Source organism: Lynx canadensis, chromosome B3 (assembly GCF_007474595.2).
Source record: "Lynx canadensis isolate LIC74 chromosome B3, mLynCan4.pri.v2, whole genome shotgun sequence".
In the NCBI taxonomy this organism is placed as follows: Eukaryota; Metazoa; Chordata; class Mammalia; order Carnivora; family Felidae; genus Lynx; species Lynx canadensis.
Window position 1 is genome coordinate 42269996 of NC_044308.2, and position 18448 is coordinate 42288443.

At 46.9% G+C, this 18448-nt stretch overlaps 1 protein-coding gene across 4 annotated transcripts in view; it reads right to left on the reverse strand.

Annotated features, from left to right (window-relative positions):
- TLN2 (talin 2) overlaps positions 1 to 17773 on the reverse strand; it is a 439345-nt gene extending 421572 nt beyond the window's left edge. For all 4 annotated transcript variants that reach the window (XM_030318033.1, XM_030318034.1, XM_030318031.1 and 1 more), the window contains exon 1: positions 17700 to 17773. The gene's annotated coding sequence lies outside the window, so the exon portion shown is untranslated. The remainder of the gene's footprint in view (positions 1 to 17699) is intronic.
- Positions 17774 to 18448: the final 675 nt, after the last annotated feature.

Here is an 18448-nt window from a genome sequence, read left to right on the forward strand (position 1 = left end):
ATCAGAGAAGTCTGGGGAAGCCTGGTCTAGCTCATCTGCATCTCTCATTTTTAAAAAAAAATTTTTAATGTTTATTTTTGAGACCGAGACAGAGCCTGAGTGGAGGAGGGGCAGAGAGAGAGAGGGACACAGAATCCGAAGCAGGCTCCAGGCCTCTGAGCTGTCAGCACAGAGCCCGATGCAGGGCTCGAACTCATGGACCTTGAGATCATGACCTGAGCTGAAGTCAGGCACCTGCATCTCTCATTTTAAGAAAGCTCTCACAGCCTGTGGGAGCCCTTGCTTCTTTTTTGTTGTTCTCTTCAGGTAAGGTTACTTAAAAATCTAATCTAGCTCCTGCTTCTGGGAGTCCTGTAGAGACATGTAGAGGGATGACAGCTCTCCCAAGTCCTGGAACACTTGGAAAAGGACCGTCTTTGTAGAGCCTGAGCTCGGGAATCCCCCAAGGGACTGAGGGCATCACTAACTGGGTCAACACACCTCTAAATCATCACTCAGCTCCCCAGCTAGAAAGCTCTGCTCCCACCTCAACCGTATCAGTCAAGGACAAAAACCAAGCAGCACAGCCCTCCGGTACAACTTCCCATTGCTGTGAAGATGATCCAAAAGAGAGAAAAATCGACACCTCAAACTCCTGTCCTGAGGTTGTCTATAAGAACCAGTGCAGCTCAGAGGTGAAAAACACATTTGTCCATTGACTCACCCTCTTTAACAAGTGACAGATAATTACCCAGAAGCACACACAGTCTGCTTTACGGTTCATTATGTCACTGAATCTTTGCAACACATCCTTGATTTGTCTGTTTTACCGAGGACACTAAGGTTTACGGAGGTCAGGTGACTCACCCAAGGTCACACGATCGTTGGCGACCACTGTGTAACAGGCTCTCACATGTTACCCTTTGCAACAGTCATCCCTGTTCTGGTTTGTTTTAATGCCTCCTGCTGACATATACCCTTCATGATCCTGCTTTCCATGAGGGCAGGGCCTAGGTCTGTTTTGTTCTGGGCTGTATCAACCATGCACCCTGTGGACACTCAGAAAAAAGGCTTGCCAAGTTGATGAATGTCTTCAAAGCCAAGGCTTATCCATGATAACAGGCTGCCTCTAAAACCACAACAAACAAACAGGCCTACCCTCATTTCAAAGACTCTCAGCTGAAAAAATAGGAATTTCTAAGACCTAAGTTGGAGAAAGGATGGCGAAAGGGAGTCAGAAGGCCGGGAGGATTCTTCTCCCGCTTCTGCCAGCTTGTCCTCACATCTGGACAAGTCACTTGACCTCTCCACACCTCAGGTTCTCTATGGGCATGGTGGTTTAATTCATCCCCCAAACCTCTGTGAACTCCCACCCTGTACTGGATCTGGAGCTAAGAAGAAAATGACCTGGAAGAATGAATGAGAGGCCACATCCACTCCTCAGCGGCTCTTGCCAACTCCACTCCTCCCTCCCCACCGAACACCAACAGAGGTAAAGCACACAGAAGGGCTTTCAAAGAAGTATGGTGCAAAGAGGGTTATGGGGGATCGTTTGCATCACAGAGGAATCTTTACTTGTCAAACTAATTCACTAAAAGGATGGCTGTCATGACCGGTTCCCCTGATATATTTTTTGAGTCAGGTTACTTAAGTATTATTACATACAATAAGTGTCCTCCTTTTTAGGTGTGTAGTTCGATTGATTTTAACAGACACATGAAGCTCCTGCTGTGGTTTTTAACAGTTTATTTCTAACTTTTCCAGAATATGTTATATAAAGGGACGTGGTGCGTATGGTCCAATGAAACAAAATTAATTTTAGCTCCTCTTTCTAAAAGTGAAGGTCCCCATTCTGCCAGAAGGAAGAACACAGAACTGAAAAACCTGTCTTGAGGGGCGGGGAGTGGGGGGATCAATTTGCAGAAACATCTGCCGGGCATGGAGCATAGAGAACCGTGATCTGTTACTCCATGCAACTGAATCCCCTTTACTAATAGAAGAGTCTATCCTCCAGCCCCCACTTCTCATTTACCCAGTTTTTAAATATGTACCCAGAGCCCAAGAACATAAACATATTTCTACCAAAGGTCATCCTTAACTGTGCAGTTTAAAACCACAGAGCCTCCTTGAATGAACTCCAAAAATCTGTAATAAATTTCACATCCTATCATTGTTTCAAGGTAATTTTACCTGGACAAAGAACATAACTTTTGTTTAAAGACTTAACTTAAAATGAACTGCATGAGCTCATGTAAAAAAGGGAGAGAGGATTATTCAAATAGAACTCTAACAATCTATTCAAATTATGTCTTCTCTGCGGAATTAGGTCCTGGTAACTTGAGACCAAGACAACAGCATTCCCAGCCAGAAAATGGGAACAATGCAATCAATCTAACAGTGTTTATAACTTTATTATGGGGCCAGTAAAAAAACAGAACTGATTTCCAAGCCTTAGCTCAGTGGCACTCAATACTTCAGTGTACCTAAGAATCTCCCGATAATGGAAACTCCACTTTCTTGGACCCCACACAGACCTGCCGAATTAGAATCTCTGGGGATTGGGCAGCTACAGTGTTTAACCTTAGTCCCATGTAATTGTGATGGTGGTGGCTAAGGACCACACCCTAAGAGATACAGCCCAAGCTAAGGGAGAATGAACTAAAACAAAGATGGTGAAGTAACTTGGACATTGATACTAAGTATAGGTTATAATCTTCAGGCTAATGGCCAAGGCTTAGAAAGGTTTTCGCTATGCATATCAGCAGATAAAACCGCACAGTGACAATCTTTCATTAATGTGCGGTTGCCTGCTCTAGGTGTGGTTCCCAGACCAACAGCTTGGCATTAGAAAGAAATTTCTGGAGCTGGGGGCCCAGGAATCCATGTTTTAACGTTTCTCCAGGAGATTCTTCCATACTGTGCATGCCTGTTCCCGCACATTTTAGTTAATGCAAATATTTTATAATGATAAATACTTAATCACAATTTTTTTTTTTTTTTTGCCTTGTCCTCCTGCTGGTTTTATTTTTGCTTTGATAAAGTGATGTTAGTTAGCAGACCCTCTCAACTTCTCTCCCACCCCTTCCCCACTGTGGTGCAAAGTGCATATATGTGGCACAAAAAGTTCAAGCTAGACTTTCCACTAGCTGAGGGACAATTAGTATGTCCTGAACAGCCAAAGAGCTCCAACCAAACCCGTAAATATGGTGGCAGGGGTGATTATGAAAGGAGATCCCCTCGGGCTCTCAGTGGCCCCTGGTTCCAGCAAGTACCTTTCCATGATGCCTCCTAGGGTCTGCCATAAAAGCCAAAAACATCAAATAGGAACTTAGTGGTGTTGGTGGTTTATTTCCTTCCCTCCCCCTCCCAGTCACCATCTAAAATATTACATCTATAGTAGAGTGTACTTGTTCTTACATTTTGGAGTACATCAGAATCTCCAGGGGGAAACTTAATTAAAAATACAGATTCCTTGGTTACAACCTCAGCTTCTGATTCAGGAGTATTCCAGAGGGTCTCCTCAATCTGTATTGGAGCAAGCTTCCCAGAAAATTCTTATGCATACCAAGGTATGAGAATCACTGGTGTTATGGGAGAAACCTGGGATAAGAGTAGAAAATCTGAGCTTAAGTCAAACTTCCCCAGAATTTGGTGTATAAACCTCGGAACACCTCAGCTTCCTCAGCGTAGAAACGGCCTGCCTTCTGGGGCTATTATGGTGGCAACACACGTACAAGGCCTCAGTGAAATACAAAGTGCCAAAAACGGGCTAAAACTGGTGGGTGCAGAATCCCACCACGATTACCAACTTAGCCTAAAAAGGTAGCATCAATAAGAAGCCTTCTACATCAGATTCAAATTCTGAGAAACAGGTCAGTGACAATCTGTGAAATGTCCTGACTCCTGTCCCCGCAAAAATGGTATGCCTGTGGCCCCTGAGTGGCTCACTCAGTTAAGCATCTGACTTCGGCTCAGGTCATTGTCTTACAGTTCTTGAGTTCGAGCCCCGCATCGGGTTCTGTGCTGACAGCTCAGAGCCTGGAGCCTGCTTCAGATTCTGCGTCTCCCTCTCTCTCTGCCCCTCCCCACCAACTCTCAAAAATAAACAAACATTAAAAAATAATGGTATGTTGGAGCCATAACTCCCCAGCATCTCCGAATGTGACCTTATTTAGAAATAAGACCTTTACAGAGGTAATCAAGTTAAAATGAAGATCCTGGGGGGGGGGCCTACTCCATTATGACTGATGTCCTTCTAAGGAAGAGAAACATGGACACAGAATCAGACACACACAAGAAGACTGCCATCCACGAGCCAAGGAGAGGGGCCCGGCACAGATATGCTCCCCTCACGGCCCTCGGAAGGGAAGCACACAGATCTCGGACTTCCAGCTTCCAGAACAGAGACAATAAATTTCTGTTGTGTAAGCTGTGGATCTGTGGGGCTGTGTTACAGCAGCCCTAACGAAGGCAAACAATCTGACACCTCACAATTCAAGTAGAAATGCCCTTCTGCTGTTCCTTCTGTGGAGGACACTTGGGCCCCCAGTTGCGTCTCAGATTCCCCAGGGCTTGTTCTAATATCGTCACCATGTACATTCATAAAGCTCTGTGTGAACCACTTGTCGGGTTAGAGGGAGAGCCAGCTTTGACAGGGGGTGGTCCCAACGCTTCACTGCAGGCTGTGCTGTGGACTCTTGGTCTATGGCAACTGTCACAAAACCAGAGCTCTGAAACATCTGCAAGTTCACCAGCAAGTGATTTACCATCCTCATAAAGCTGTCCAAACCCAGCCCTGCACAGCCAACTCACACTCCCTTTTTCCTTCCATCAGAGTGGCACCCACAGTCCGTGTCAAGCACCAGCTGGTCTGAGAGCTGTGAACCATCCTCGGTACTCAGGGGCCTGGGGATCTGAATCAAGAGGATCCTAAAGGCCTTCAAAGAGAGGATTTGCTCAAACTGAATGCACCTTTCTTTCTCCCCATTAGTAGGACAAGACACATGGTGGAAATATCACCCTCAAAAAGGTCCTTTCTATTGAAGACAGAACCCTAGAGGGTCTTACCTAGTAACCAGAGCGGGGGTGGGAGAGCAAGCAGCAGACTGGTTCCATCGGGATGGTTGTCCTACACCAGAAAGGAGCTGTTTCTGTCCCATGTGCAAGGCCTATAGGGTGACTTTACCCCCTACATGCCCTTCTTGGGCAACCTCTCCTAGGGTAATTTAAACACACACACACACACACACACACACACACACACACACGTGCCCAGGTCACGCTCTCAGGGATTCCAATTAAGTGTGTCAGGTGGGGTTTGGGAACAGCATTTTTCATTTAATTCCAGTATAATTAACACACGATGTTAAATTAGTTTCAGGTGTACAATATAGTGATTCCACAATTCTATACATCACTCAGTGGTCATCAAGATAAGTGTACTCTTAATCCCCTTCACCTATTTCACCCCTACCCACTCCCTCACACACACACACCAAGTTCCCCTCTGATAATCACCAGCTGTCCATATTTAAGAGTCTGGGTTTTTGTTTGCCTCTTCATTTTGTTTCTTAAATTCCACATATGAGGGAAATCATATGGTGTTTGTCTCTCTCTGAATGACTTATTTCACTTAGCATTATACCCTCTAAGGAACAGGGCACATTCAGGGCAGAGAACCACAGCCATGAATTAAAGTCCGGGTCCAGCCAGACATCCCAAGGAGAAAGCATCTATGGTAGTCAGGAAAGTGGGATTCCACTTTGAGTTTTGCCAAGTGGCCCCGGTAAGTCTCATCCTTCCAAGCTTCAGTTCTTTGTCAAAGGAAGAGAATGATCTAGAACTATTCAGGCCGCCCATTTTTAAAAAAGTAGCTTCCTGGGGTGCCTGGGTGGCTCAGTCGGTTAAGTATCCCACTTCAGTTCAGGTCATTATCTCACGGTTTGGTTCTTGAGTTCAGGCCCCGTGTCAGGCTCTGTGCTGACAGCTCAGAGCCTGGAGCCTGTTTCACATTCTGTGTCTCTTTCTACCCTTTCCGTACTTGTGCTCTGTCTCTCTCTCAAAAAATAAATACACATTGAAAAATTTTTTTAAGTAACTTCCCTGGAATCGCTCTCAGATGTCCCATAAAGACATGTGCCCTTTCTTCTTGGATGTACTAAACCCAACTGCTTTATGCCTGCACCTCAGGCTGCCTTTGGCTGCTGCCTTAGCCTTTAACCCTGCCAGCGAGGGCCCAGGAGTGACAGGTGCTGAGCCCAATAGAAAGCCCTTCAAGGAGAAAATTAAGCCTCTTAAAGTGCCCTTGATGTAATCTCTCAAACCCAGGAATAATCCACACTCCTCTGGGAAGATTTGCCATGCATGACCTCGGGCCACACAGGAAATATCTTCACTTACATCAAACTTGGTCCTAGCCCCGAATGCCAAGTAATTATGGGTGGTCTTGCAGCAATGCAAATAGAGAAGACAGGGGTTGTCCTTTAAACACAGGAAGCTTTGGGACTCTCTAAGCTGGGTGCTTGAGACAGCAGCACTGAGAAAACCATCGCCACCCGTCTGCAGGAATGTACTCTGCCACGGGCTCAAATGCAGGAGAGAAAAGAGACCTCTCTCCATGCAGTCGAGTGGACTCTGGGGACGAGTGAGACACCAGAACATCGAGGTCAATGATAGGTACTTCAGACAAGGGCATTTACTGTCTTCAACCCAGTGACAAAAGTTACCAAGCAGACCACTTAAGTGCCCCTCCTTCAGAGATAAAAACAAGAGGGGCAACCATGTGTCCACAGCGACCTAGCCTCCACAAGTGCCTTCTATCACTCAACAAGTAATTAGCAAGGAATGGGCTTCATTCATTCATTACTTGAGTCTTTAACTCTTAACACTTGACCTAAAAAAATAGTGCTCCCATGAGACACCGCTTTTCCACTTATTACTCACTTCCTTAGCTCAAATCTGACAAAGATTTTTTTTTCCTTATCTAAGGCTAACCTGTCACCAGCCAAGTTTTCTACATCAATTACTCATTAAAATTGTTACCCACTATGTGCTAAGCATTGTTTTAGACACTTGGGGACACAGCACCAGATAGTTTCTCTCCCAGAGTTTATATTCTAGTGCCATGGGGCAGACAATAAATGAATCATGCATATAATATCTGGGAATGATAAATGATAGGAAAACAAAAGGGGCAGTGGTTTGAGAGCAGGGGCTACAGGGTGCCAGGGAGACCTCTGCGGAGGTGCTAAGGGAGCTGGCTGGTAAGTGAAACGAAGTGTGAGAGAGCGCCCCCAACCTGCAGGGGCCAGGATGAGGAGATCCAGCAGGAGGGCTGGAGGTGGTGCAGCCAGGACACAGGAGAACGGGGTGAGGACGGTGGCATGGAAGCCTACTGAAGAAAGTGTCCCAGAGAGCGATCAGCTGGCTAACGGCTGCTGAGAGGCTGCAGAAAGGGACAAGGAAGAGCCGGCCCCCAGATATCACGGGTGCCTGAGGAAGTGTAGCTTCGGTAAAGGGGGGAGGGCAAATTGGGGTGGGTCCAAGACAGACTAAGAGGGGAGGAGGTGGAGCAGAATGTATGCCAATTGTTTCCAAAAGGGTCACTATTAGAGAGGGTAGAGGAATGGATAAACCGCTGACGGGGGGATGGGGTCATGAGTGTGCCGTTGGGGCTGCTTTTTCCCTTAAGAAGAGGCATCTCTCGGGTGGGGGATTATCCATCGGACAGGGAAAAGTGATCACGCAGAGGAGAAACGTGACACATGCATGAGGACAGAGCACAGGCCCCCAGGCACACGTGGCTATAATGCTCTGCGGTTACAAGGCCGTGTGGCTACAGGGCTGTGTGGCTACGGTTGTAGACAGACTAGCAGATTTCGCATGGGAAGATGAGGACACCCGTTCCTAATTGCTTCCTTTTTCTCACTGAAATAAGCCGGTCATCAGCTCAAAGTGGGCGGGGGACAGAGACATAGGGCACCCCACTGTGCCAAGAATCCCCCTTGGGGTCTCTGGTCATAAATCAAGAGACCATACAGATACCTGAGTGTTTTCTCCAGCGCGTTCCTCAGCCTCAGGCAGGAGCACAGGAGGTAGAGGGTGGGGTTTTCCCAAGGGAGTTAGATGAAGGGGAAAAGGGTCAATCAAGGGAGTTGGTGTATGCAAGCACCTGTGCTGGGGCAGGGGAGGTCAGAGGAGAAGAGAGGGATGACGGTCAATGGAATCTGGAAGGGTCACCAGGTTAGAGGCCCTGGTAGGGGGGAAGGCTGGGTGGGACTGGATACTAAAAGGAATAAGATGAAAGAGAAAAGGTTGAGGGTCGGACTGGAATGCTTGTCAAGATATTTGCTGGAGGTCCACTTAATGATCATGAAAAGGTCTATAACCCTGTTCTTCAAATGAAGGACTAGTGGGTCGTAAAATCAATGTAGTGGGTCATGACGAGCATTTTTTTGAATTGAGCAAAATAAAAAGTCTAAGAGTACAGTATATGTAGTAAGGTTGAATGTTCGAGGAGACCTGTTCCAGTTGTGTGTATATGCTTGTATCAGGTCATTACATAAAACCTCTCTCCCTTGTGGACTGGTGTTAAAAATCAATCAATCCGTCAATCAATCAATAAAACACTGAAGCAAGGTTTCTCAACGCTGGCATGACTGACATTCCAGGCCACATAAGTCTTTGTTGTGGGGGCTGCCCTGTGCACCGTAAGATGTTTAACAGCACCCCTGGCCTCTACCCATTAAATACCAGCAGTACCCCTTCCTCCCTTCAGGCTATGACACACAAAAAATGTCCCTAGATGATACCAAATACCCTCTGTCTAGAGACACCATGGGAGGGATGGCTCAAGTAGGGTAGAGGAAAAGATAACAAAGAGATGTGGCTGGGGCACTGAGTTGGGCAGGCAATCTATATAGATTTCAAGTCACCAAAACTGTTGATGGCACCACACAACTCGCTGTTCAAAAATTCTGATTATCAGGAACCCTAATAAAACATAATTAGGCAGGAAAAATGGTTTTAAATGTTTACAAAATTCAATTCTAAGACTTCCTGTAAATTAATGTATATAATATAGAACTGTAAAATAATAAGCCAAACCTATAACCCCAAGATATTTTAGCAAACAAAAGTGAACTAAGGATCACAGAAGGGAAAGTGTATTGAATGTATTGCCGTATATAGGAAGATGTTACTGTTTTGATATTTTATCATAGGGAAATCTAGATTCCTGTATCTATCTGATACACCAGCCACTGGTAAGATTTTTATTAACATGTTTTCTGATTATAAGAGAAATATACCCTAAATATAGGGAAAATTTGGAAAATACGAGAAAGTATTTTTAAAAAATTTAAACATCTATAATCTCAACCACCCAGAAAAAGCCATTCGGTTTGCTCCATTCGCACAAAATGTCAAAAAAACAAAACCAAAAACAAAAAAAAAAGGTTGAAGGAAGGCCCGATAAACAAAATCTTCGAAAAATGCGGCGGCAGAGAACTGTAGGTGGAGACTCTCTACCTTGGCTGCATATTAGAATTACCTGGAGAACTTCCCCACTAATGCCACGGCTCCACCCAAACGAACACATCAGAATCCCGAGGTGATTCCAGTGCATAGCTGGAGTGGAGAGCCCTACAAAAGAGACCCATCCTACAAGTTTAAGCAGGATCTCCTTCATGAAAATTTCCCTCCTGTTTCACTTTTTTCCATACACCCTGCTACCATTACCAGTTTTGCTTTGCTCATAACTCACATGTGAAACCATTAGAAAATAAAAGGCACGAAAATTAAGTAGCTAAAAATAGCACAAGTGTTTAATCTGCTAAAGAATTTTAGAATTACGTGATCAGTAGGGAGGGAAGGCTTTCAAAAGGGAAACTTCTTCTTGAGCTTTGGGTCTGCCAAGCCACTAAGGACTTACAGACAAGTAAGGGACCCTGAGGACAGCCAAGCATGTATGTGCCACTGATAAGCACTGTTAGAAATGTGTCCCCTCTGGCAACAGTGAAATAAACACTTGTTGAAATTAATGGCTACTGCACTTAATTTCCTCCCCAAAAATGCACTAATGATCAGATTACAATGCAATTTAAGCAACATTTATCATCCGGTCACCATTTTCTTCACAATGCCCTTTACATGTAGCCAACTTTTAATTAAAAGAAATCAACGACTTCAAATCTTGAATATGCATGTATGTTGGAAAAACAAACCACACAATCTCTAACAGTCTTCTCCACTCTCTCATGAGAATCCATTACAGAATATTTAAAACCATACTCATGAACTCTGACTTTCACTGTGGAGTAGACAGATATCCATCTATTCATCAGTAAATCCCCAAACATGTGCAATGGATGCAGGCAAGAGTTAATTACCACAACCCAAAATTTATTTCTCCATGCTTGGTAAAACTGATAAAATTGAGTGAATTTGCCTTGACTGGCATTCTAATTTCGATCCATGACAGGGCAGAGCCCTGGCTGAACAAGAACACAAGATCTGCAAAACAGGAAGCTGGTTTCTCTAAACCAGCAGTTTGAAAAGTATGGTCCATGACCAGCAAGATCAGTATCACCTGGGAACTTATTAAAAATGCAAATTGTCAAACCCCACCCAAGACTTAGTCTGAAACCCTGGCCAAACGACGTGGCTTTTAGCAAGCCCTCTGGGTGATTCTGATGCATTCCAGCTGGGGAACCGCTGGTGGTATCTAAACCATGGTTTTCAAATGGTGCAGCAGAGCCTGGGTCCCAGTGGATTGAGACTCAGTCTCCCACCAGGACTCGCAGGGTCACCTAGGATGGACTTCTTCAAATGGGGATGGAGTTTCCACTGCTTTTCCACAGCTTTTTGGGGGATAACTGCCAAGAACTCGTAAATTCTATCAAGTTTCAAAAATCACACTAAGGCAAAATTACAAATGGTTCACATGAAGCAGTCAGCAAGCTAGGGATCGTGTGGAAGGGGACCTGAGTTCAAATGCCAGCACAGTCATTAGATAGCACCTCTCTGAGGCTCAGACAGGAAAACCAAGCCTAAGGACATGTTGCTGCTATCTGAGAAGACTCTGCAATTGGCCAGACCTTCCCTCAGTTGGGATCAGACAAAGTCAAGGAAAAGGAGAACACTAAGAGCTTTCTTGATCTCTTATTGTCACTACTCCCCTGGGAGAGAGAGGTAAATAGCATTTCCTGAAGCCACCCTTTACGACCAAGGCAGAAGGCACGGACTCAAAAGTGGGAAATTTCAGGATGTTAGAAGCTAATTAACTACAAGTTTCCCAAGAGATAAAAGATTACTGCAGAAAACATAAGAGAAAGCAGGTGTAATATTGCTCACCTTTTGTTTCCAAAATGGTCCCAAACAAGTTTCGTATTCATGAACCAAATACCATTTTAAAGTGTTTCCCTATAGAAAAGCTTTTGTTTGAGCAAGTAAACCAATCAAGGTGTATATGGAGCAAGTTAGTCACCTCCCCTTCCCACTCCCAATTTTAAACAATCTCAAGTTGTGTGTGTCCTTCACATCTCTCTCCAAGGTTATATACCTAGAGCTTCTTTTTTTAAATCAGAAATAGGATCATACTAAATTTGATACTCTGTAACTTGATTTCATTTACATTTCATATGTCCTGGACATCACTTGCAAAATAATCCAAAATTATTATTCATCCTGATGGACATTTCATGTTGCTTCCCATTTTTTTACGACTACACTATTGTAGTATTTTTGTAATACTACCTTAAACATCATCACACATAGATCCTTGCATGCTGATGTTTTTATTTCTGTAAGACAAGACTCCAAATATGTGATTACTGTGGCACATGGAGGCAAGTTCCAAACTTAGAAATTGCTTTCCCTAATCTTCCAGCAATTCATACACCCAAGAGACTGTAAGTTGCACCCCCCCCATACATCTAAAAGAGAAGATGTTACCAGTTTTTTTTTTTTCAATGTGTATTTATTTTTGAGAGACAGGGAGAGACAGAGTGTGAGCAGAGGAGGGGCAGAGAGAGAAGGAGACACAGAATCCGAAGCAGCCTCCAGACTCTGAGCTGTCAGCACAGAGCCCGACACGGGCTCAAACCCATGAACCATGAGACCTGAGTTGAAGTCAGCATTCAACTGACTGAGCCACCCAGCCACCCTACCAGTTTTGTTTTTAAGTGGGTCAGTTGGATGGACAGAAAACAAATACTTGTTTTAAATTTGCATTTCCCTGACCATCATGGAGGCTGAGAATCTTTTCACATGTTCATTGGCCATTTACATCTCTTCTTGTGGGAAGTGACTATTCATATCCTCTGTTCATCTATTATGTTGGCCTACAAATACAACTTAATCACACACTCATTTCTCCCCCCACCATCTACTAGATATGTAAAGTACAAATAAGTATCATCTCCTAGGAACTCGGTGTGTGAGATTAGGACAGGATGTCTTCTGAGCATGAAGCACATGGTAAGCCCTCAAAACAACTGGGTAAGTGAATAGCAGACTTAAGAGAATTTTGTTAAGACTGCAGCTAGAAGAGTAAAAAGGAAATACAAATATTCACTACTTTTCTAGATATTCAGAACAGCGTCACTTTGGCTGAAATTAAATGGTTGGTTAAAGGAAAAACAAAACCATGCTTTTGGCACTGACTCTGAAAATCCACTGTGAAAAATGGGTGACAAATGAGCACAGTTTTAATTCATAGTTGCAGGTGATGCGTAAAGAAAAGGCTGTGACAACCAAACCATTTTGTACCGGCCTTGTCTACCAGGTGTCATTCAAATGTCACCTGACACTGAACCAAAGGTTGTCAGGATGGTGATGGACAGGAGATGCCTACCTTGGAGTGCCTGGGTGGCTCAGCTGGTTAAGTGTCCAACTCTTGATTTCAGCTCAGGTCATGATCTCACAGTTTGTGGGATGGAGCCCCACACTGTGCTCTTTGCTAACAGGGAACATGCTTGGGATTCTCTCCCTCCCTCTCTCTGCCCCTCCCCAACTCGTGCACACGCAGGCATTCTCTCTCTCTCTCAAAATAAATAAAAATTTAAAAAAGGAGAAGCCTACCTTAAGGATTTCGTTTCTTTTTTTGTGTTTTGTCTCCACCCCCTCCAACATTTTTTGCCGTTCATAAGCTGCTTATTGAGGAAGGGGGCCGTGGAGAGGGCCTGCAGGCGGAGTTTGACAGAATGCAGATTCCTTAACTCTTAACTTTAGGCAAAACATCTGGTTAAACCTAGCATTTATCCCCATTATTTGTAATAGTTCTGTGTGGCTTATGTTTTAACTAGTCTCCTTATTAAATATAAAAGTAATAGGATTAAGAAGTTCTGGGAGGAAGTACTGTAATTAAAAAGGCACCAGTTGGGTATGTTAAGCTGTAATTCTGGTCCTGCTTATTAAGTTTTCCTTCTTGCCTTTAAAATTTTGTGTACCCAATAAAAATGACTGAATTATTTAACTCTTTTTTAGTACTTCCTGTATTGGCCAAACACCACCCAAAATCTCCAGGAAAACATTATGACTCAAAAGTTCTGAATCCATAATGTCACAGATCACAAGTTTCAGACACTGTCCCAAGAGTCTGGGGCATGCCACACACACATCACACAGCCAGGTAAAGTGACAGGCAACTGTCCAAAATGCACTGGCGTTTTCTAACCTTTTGAAGTTATAAAATCTTTTTAACAACAACAACAAAAATGCAGGAACTTTGAGCAACCCATGAAGTTATAATATGAATCAGGGGAGAAGCAACAAAGCATAATTTGTAACACTGTTAACAGTGGCATAAGAAATTGATAAATATTAAGGTAGTAAACTTGGGAATGAAGATGGAAGGGTTTGCAACTTCTCCTTTTTAATTTTTTATTTCAGCTTTATTAAGAAAACTATTTTAGATACAGAGCACAAGTGCAGGAGCAAGAGAGAGGGGGAGAGGAGGGTGGGGGGAGAATCTTAAGCACGCTCAATGCTCAGCACAGAGTCCAACTCGGGGCTTGATCACATGACCCCGGGATCATGACCTGAGCTGAAACCAAGAGTTGGAGGCTCAAGCCACTGAGCCACCCAGGCGCCCCAAGAAAACTCGTATTTCTAAAATTTTTTATTATATAACATTTAGCACAAGCACACAATAAGTGACATATGTAGTCACAAGCATAAGGCTAAAATGAATAATACATTTTTAGATGTATAGTTTTATTTTTCTGAGCATAGTTGGTAAAAATTTAGATTGTTCACCATCTGTAACCACCCTTAACTGCTCTTGGGAACTAATGATCTGCTGGAAATGAGGGGTGGAGGAGAAGGGGAATCAGTATAATTTTAAGTTACAAAAGACAGAAACTGGACTAGAAATCTCCATCTCCCCCCATCACTCACTTATACCCCACTTTGTAAAACCTGACTTCACTTAAAAATACTCTAGGAAAGGGGCAAAACCTGATTTCACTTAAAAATATGCTAGGAAAGGGGCACCTGGGTGGCTCAGTTGGTTAAGCATCTGACTTTGGCTCAGGTCATGATGTCCCAGTCTGTGAGTTCAAGCCCTGCAACATGGTTCTGTGCTGACAGCTCACAGCCTGCAGCCTGCTTTCGATTCCATATTTCTCTCTCTCTCTCTCTCTCTCTCTGCCTTTCCCCTGCTTGCTCTCTCTCTCAAAAATAAAACATTAAAAAAAGGTTTTTAAATAAAAAAAAAATACTCCAGGAAAGAGTGTTTGGTTTGAAAAACCCTAAACAAGGGGTGCCTGGGGGGCTCAGTCGGTTAAGCGTCTGACTTCAGTTCAGGTCACGATCTCACGGTTCATGAGTTAGAGCCCCCATTGAGCTCTGTGCTGACAGCTGGGAGCCTGGCGCCTGCTTCAAATTCTGTGTCTCCCTCTCTCTCTCTGCCCTTCCCCTGCTCTCACGTTGTCTCTTTCTCCCTCTCAAAAAATAAATAAGCATTAAAAAAAAAAAAAAGAAAAGAAAAGCCCTAAACAAGTAGGGTTAGCAGGTGAATTCAAGACACAACTATAAGCCTAAGCTGATAAAAACTATCCCCAGTAACTTATTTAACAAATTTAAGTTTAAAATTTTTGCTTTCCCTTTGGAGGCAGAAGTACAACATCACTGTCAAAAACAGACACCTTTTTAAAAAGTAAAAAAAAAAAAAAAATGCATAAGAGTTTAATTAAAAAGTGTATCTCCTTGATAACCTAAGTGGGTACAAAGGCAGAGAAAAATCAGTGACTTCCTCAATCTGAAGAGCCCTGTGTTTCTGTGATTCAAGGCACCATCACTAAGACTGGGAGCTTTACGAAATAGATGGCTTTCTGCAATTGATTTGAGTCTCTTCTAAATTAGTTATGCTAATTTTGGATATAAATGTATCTTGGGCTCTGGGTGTTTTCCACAATTCCAGGGTTCAATGAAAAAAAAAAATAGCATTCATGCAGGTGTCCCTCAAGGCCACGTGTCACATCCACCACCCCTCCACAGTTTTTGTATAGATGTCCGAAAATCAGTCAAGGAAGACAAAAATCTTGGAAACGCAATGGCTGACATCCACACTGGAGGCACTTAATGAAGTGAACCAGCGAAGCAGCAGCCTAATCCCTGTCATCAGATGAAAGCTTCACATCCCCCCTTTTGTGTGATCCCTTGAAACCTCTCCAAAGATGAAGCCCCAAAGTGCTGACATGACCTCAATACTATGGCATCATTTCAATAAGACGCCAAGGAGAAAGGCTTGCGTGTTTCTGCACTCAGCTGATTGTAGGTCAGCAAACACGCCCTTCCTCTGCCCCTACACAAAGCAGAGATCACAATCTGCTGTATTTCAAAAGAAAAGAATGCCCACAGCCCCACTCCTGAGAAGTCGCCAACTTCGCGCTCTGGAGAAGGGAGGAGGATAATGTGCAACCTGACGAATGCCACAAGTCAGCACACCCAGGTAGTATTAAAGGCAAATACGTGGTACTTTTTTTGTCATTTATGTACATTTGGGGGCCCGTTTCTCCGGGGCATCATCCCTACCCTCCTCTTTGTGCCTTGGACCACGCCAAATACTTCGGCTCATTCTCTCGTCTTCTGGAAATAATCGGAGGTTAGTCTTCACCACGAGACACAGGGATTCTGAAACAGCCTCCTTTCCCCTATTCACCTCGACTCTTCACGGGCGGCCCAATTCCAAGTTTCCCCACGCGTCACCTGAAGCCCCAACTTCTGGAAACGCCCCCCTTACCTAGCCTCCAAGAGCTGGCATCGCGGCGAGAGCCGAGCACGCAGCCACGGGCGCTGCCGCTGTCGCCGCCGCAGCCAAGGAGGCGAGGCGAGGGGAGGGCCGCTCTCCGGCCCCGGGGACGACCGCGAGCAAGGCCCTCGGCCCCGACCGCTAGCCGGCTCGCCTCCTCTCCCTCAGGGAGCGAGGTCCCGCGCCGCGCGCAGCGCCCAAGCGAAGCCGGGCGCCGGGAGCACGCTCTGCACCGGGCGCCCGGCCGGGGGACGCCGCCAAGCGCACGGCTCCGGCGGAGCGCCCGGGCAGCCGCGGCGGCTGGGGAGAGGGGCGTGTTCCCTGCGACTCGGAGCCTGCAAGCCGCGTCTCGGCGGGACAGTGAGCGGAGGTGAGCCGGACGCGCAGCCCCTGACGGCGGCTCTCGGCCCTACACCCGGGCCGGGCGGGCCTGGCGACGCGTCGCAGCCCGCGCGCCCCTGCGGGAACAACCTCCGTGCGCTCCCTACGCGGCCGCCTCCGCTCCTGTCTCGGCGCGCAAACTTTCCCGGCCAGAACCCCTCCTGCCTCTCCTGCGGGGGCGCCGCGCTATCCCCCGGGCCCCAGAAACCGTACGCCCCCTCCCTCCGCAGCCAAGACCCACTGAAAATATGGCGCCCTCGAACGTCGTTCCTCGGTCCCCTCAGGGAATCCCGAATTGCCAGTCCCCAGGACCCCCGGCTCCCAGTGGGCGCGAGATTGCAGCTTGCCGGGCCGAGGGAGGAGAGGGCGCCGCTAGTCCAGTGCGAGGCCAGCGGCAGCAAATCCAAATCCTGTCCTCGCTCTCGGGCGGGCGCTGCCCAGGTCCCTCAGCGGCCAGCAGTTTTGCTGGTGGCGAGATTGCCAAGGGGAGTCGTGGAATAGGCAGGTCTGAGAATCTGGGACTGGAGGAGCTCCGCACCGGCGGGCTGTCTTTGCCTCCAGCCTCGACCGGAGACTTGTTTGCAAAGTGGCGCTGGAGTCCGGGCGGCCAGTGCTGGAATGAAGCCGCTCCGCCCGCGCCAACTCTCCTGGCGCGGGGGCCCGGCCGGGGCCGAGGGGACACTCCATGCAGGCGGGGCCGCTTTTCAAAGCCCAGTTACCGGAAACCCAGCGGGAGCCCCGGAGGGGACTGGCTGCCCGCGGCCAGGAATCCGTTCTCAGGCGCCGGCTGCCAGCCTGTTTGCAAACCGCTGCGCCCAGGTCGAGTGCAGTGAAAACATACATGTGCAATAGACAGGTGCATAAATTTTATTTTATTTTTATTTTTTTTGCAGAAAGCCCTCCTAGGACATCAAATCTGGGAGCTTTGCGGGGTTTTTTCTGCATTGGCATCACTCACGAGATGCAAAAGGGAGGAAAAAACCACCCACATTTTCCTCTGTAGAGGGGAGGGAAAAGACACGAGAAATTCATGCAACGTGCATGCAGCTGGAGGAAGAGGAAAACCCGAGTGAGCCGTGCGCCTTACCGGGGGATGCATTTACTGTCTCATTGCAGAGCGCCTGCCCCGGAGTGCAGCCGGCGTCCCCCCGCGCGCCCGGCGACCGCTCCGCTCCCGCAGCCGCTTCAGCCGCTGCCGCCGCCGCTGGCTCCGGGCGCGGAACAAGAGCCGAGGGCGAGCGCGAGCGCACGGCCCGCGAGCGCCGGGAGGGCAGGAAGCGCGTCATCACTCGGGGACGGCGCGTCCCCGCGCGGCTCCGGTCCAGCAGCGGCGCCGTGCGGCACCCGGGCTGGGCCGGCACGGTCACCTCCTGGGTCTCTGCCGGGCGGCTTGGGGCTGGGAGGATCCGCGTGGGGAGGCAACGTGCCGGCCGAGTTGCCGTGGGGAGAAGGGGTCGCAGAATGACCCTGGCTTTCCGAACTCGGGCTCCGCTGTGAGGGAGATAGGAGAGGAGGGGAAGCGGCGTCTTATGGAATGGGGCCCCTGGGACGGCAGAGCGCTTCCCGCGGACCACTGGCCACCCTTGAGCCAGGGGCGTGGTTCCCACGAGAGTCCAGTGGCGCGCTCTGGGGTCCTGCTGCGGCGCTGCTGACCGGAGCCGGCAGCTGGCTGTCCCTTTCTGCACGTGTTGCACACGCGACACAAATTGGTGGTCAGAGGTCACTTAGGGTTTTTGAGAAAGGCTCTCGGGACGGGGGGAAGAGGGGCGGGGAGCACTCTCTTAAATTCATAAGAAAAAATGTTCTCCTGCCTGCTATGCCTTTGAGTAAGGGCAA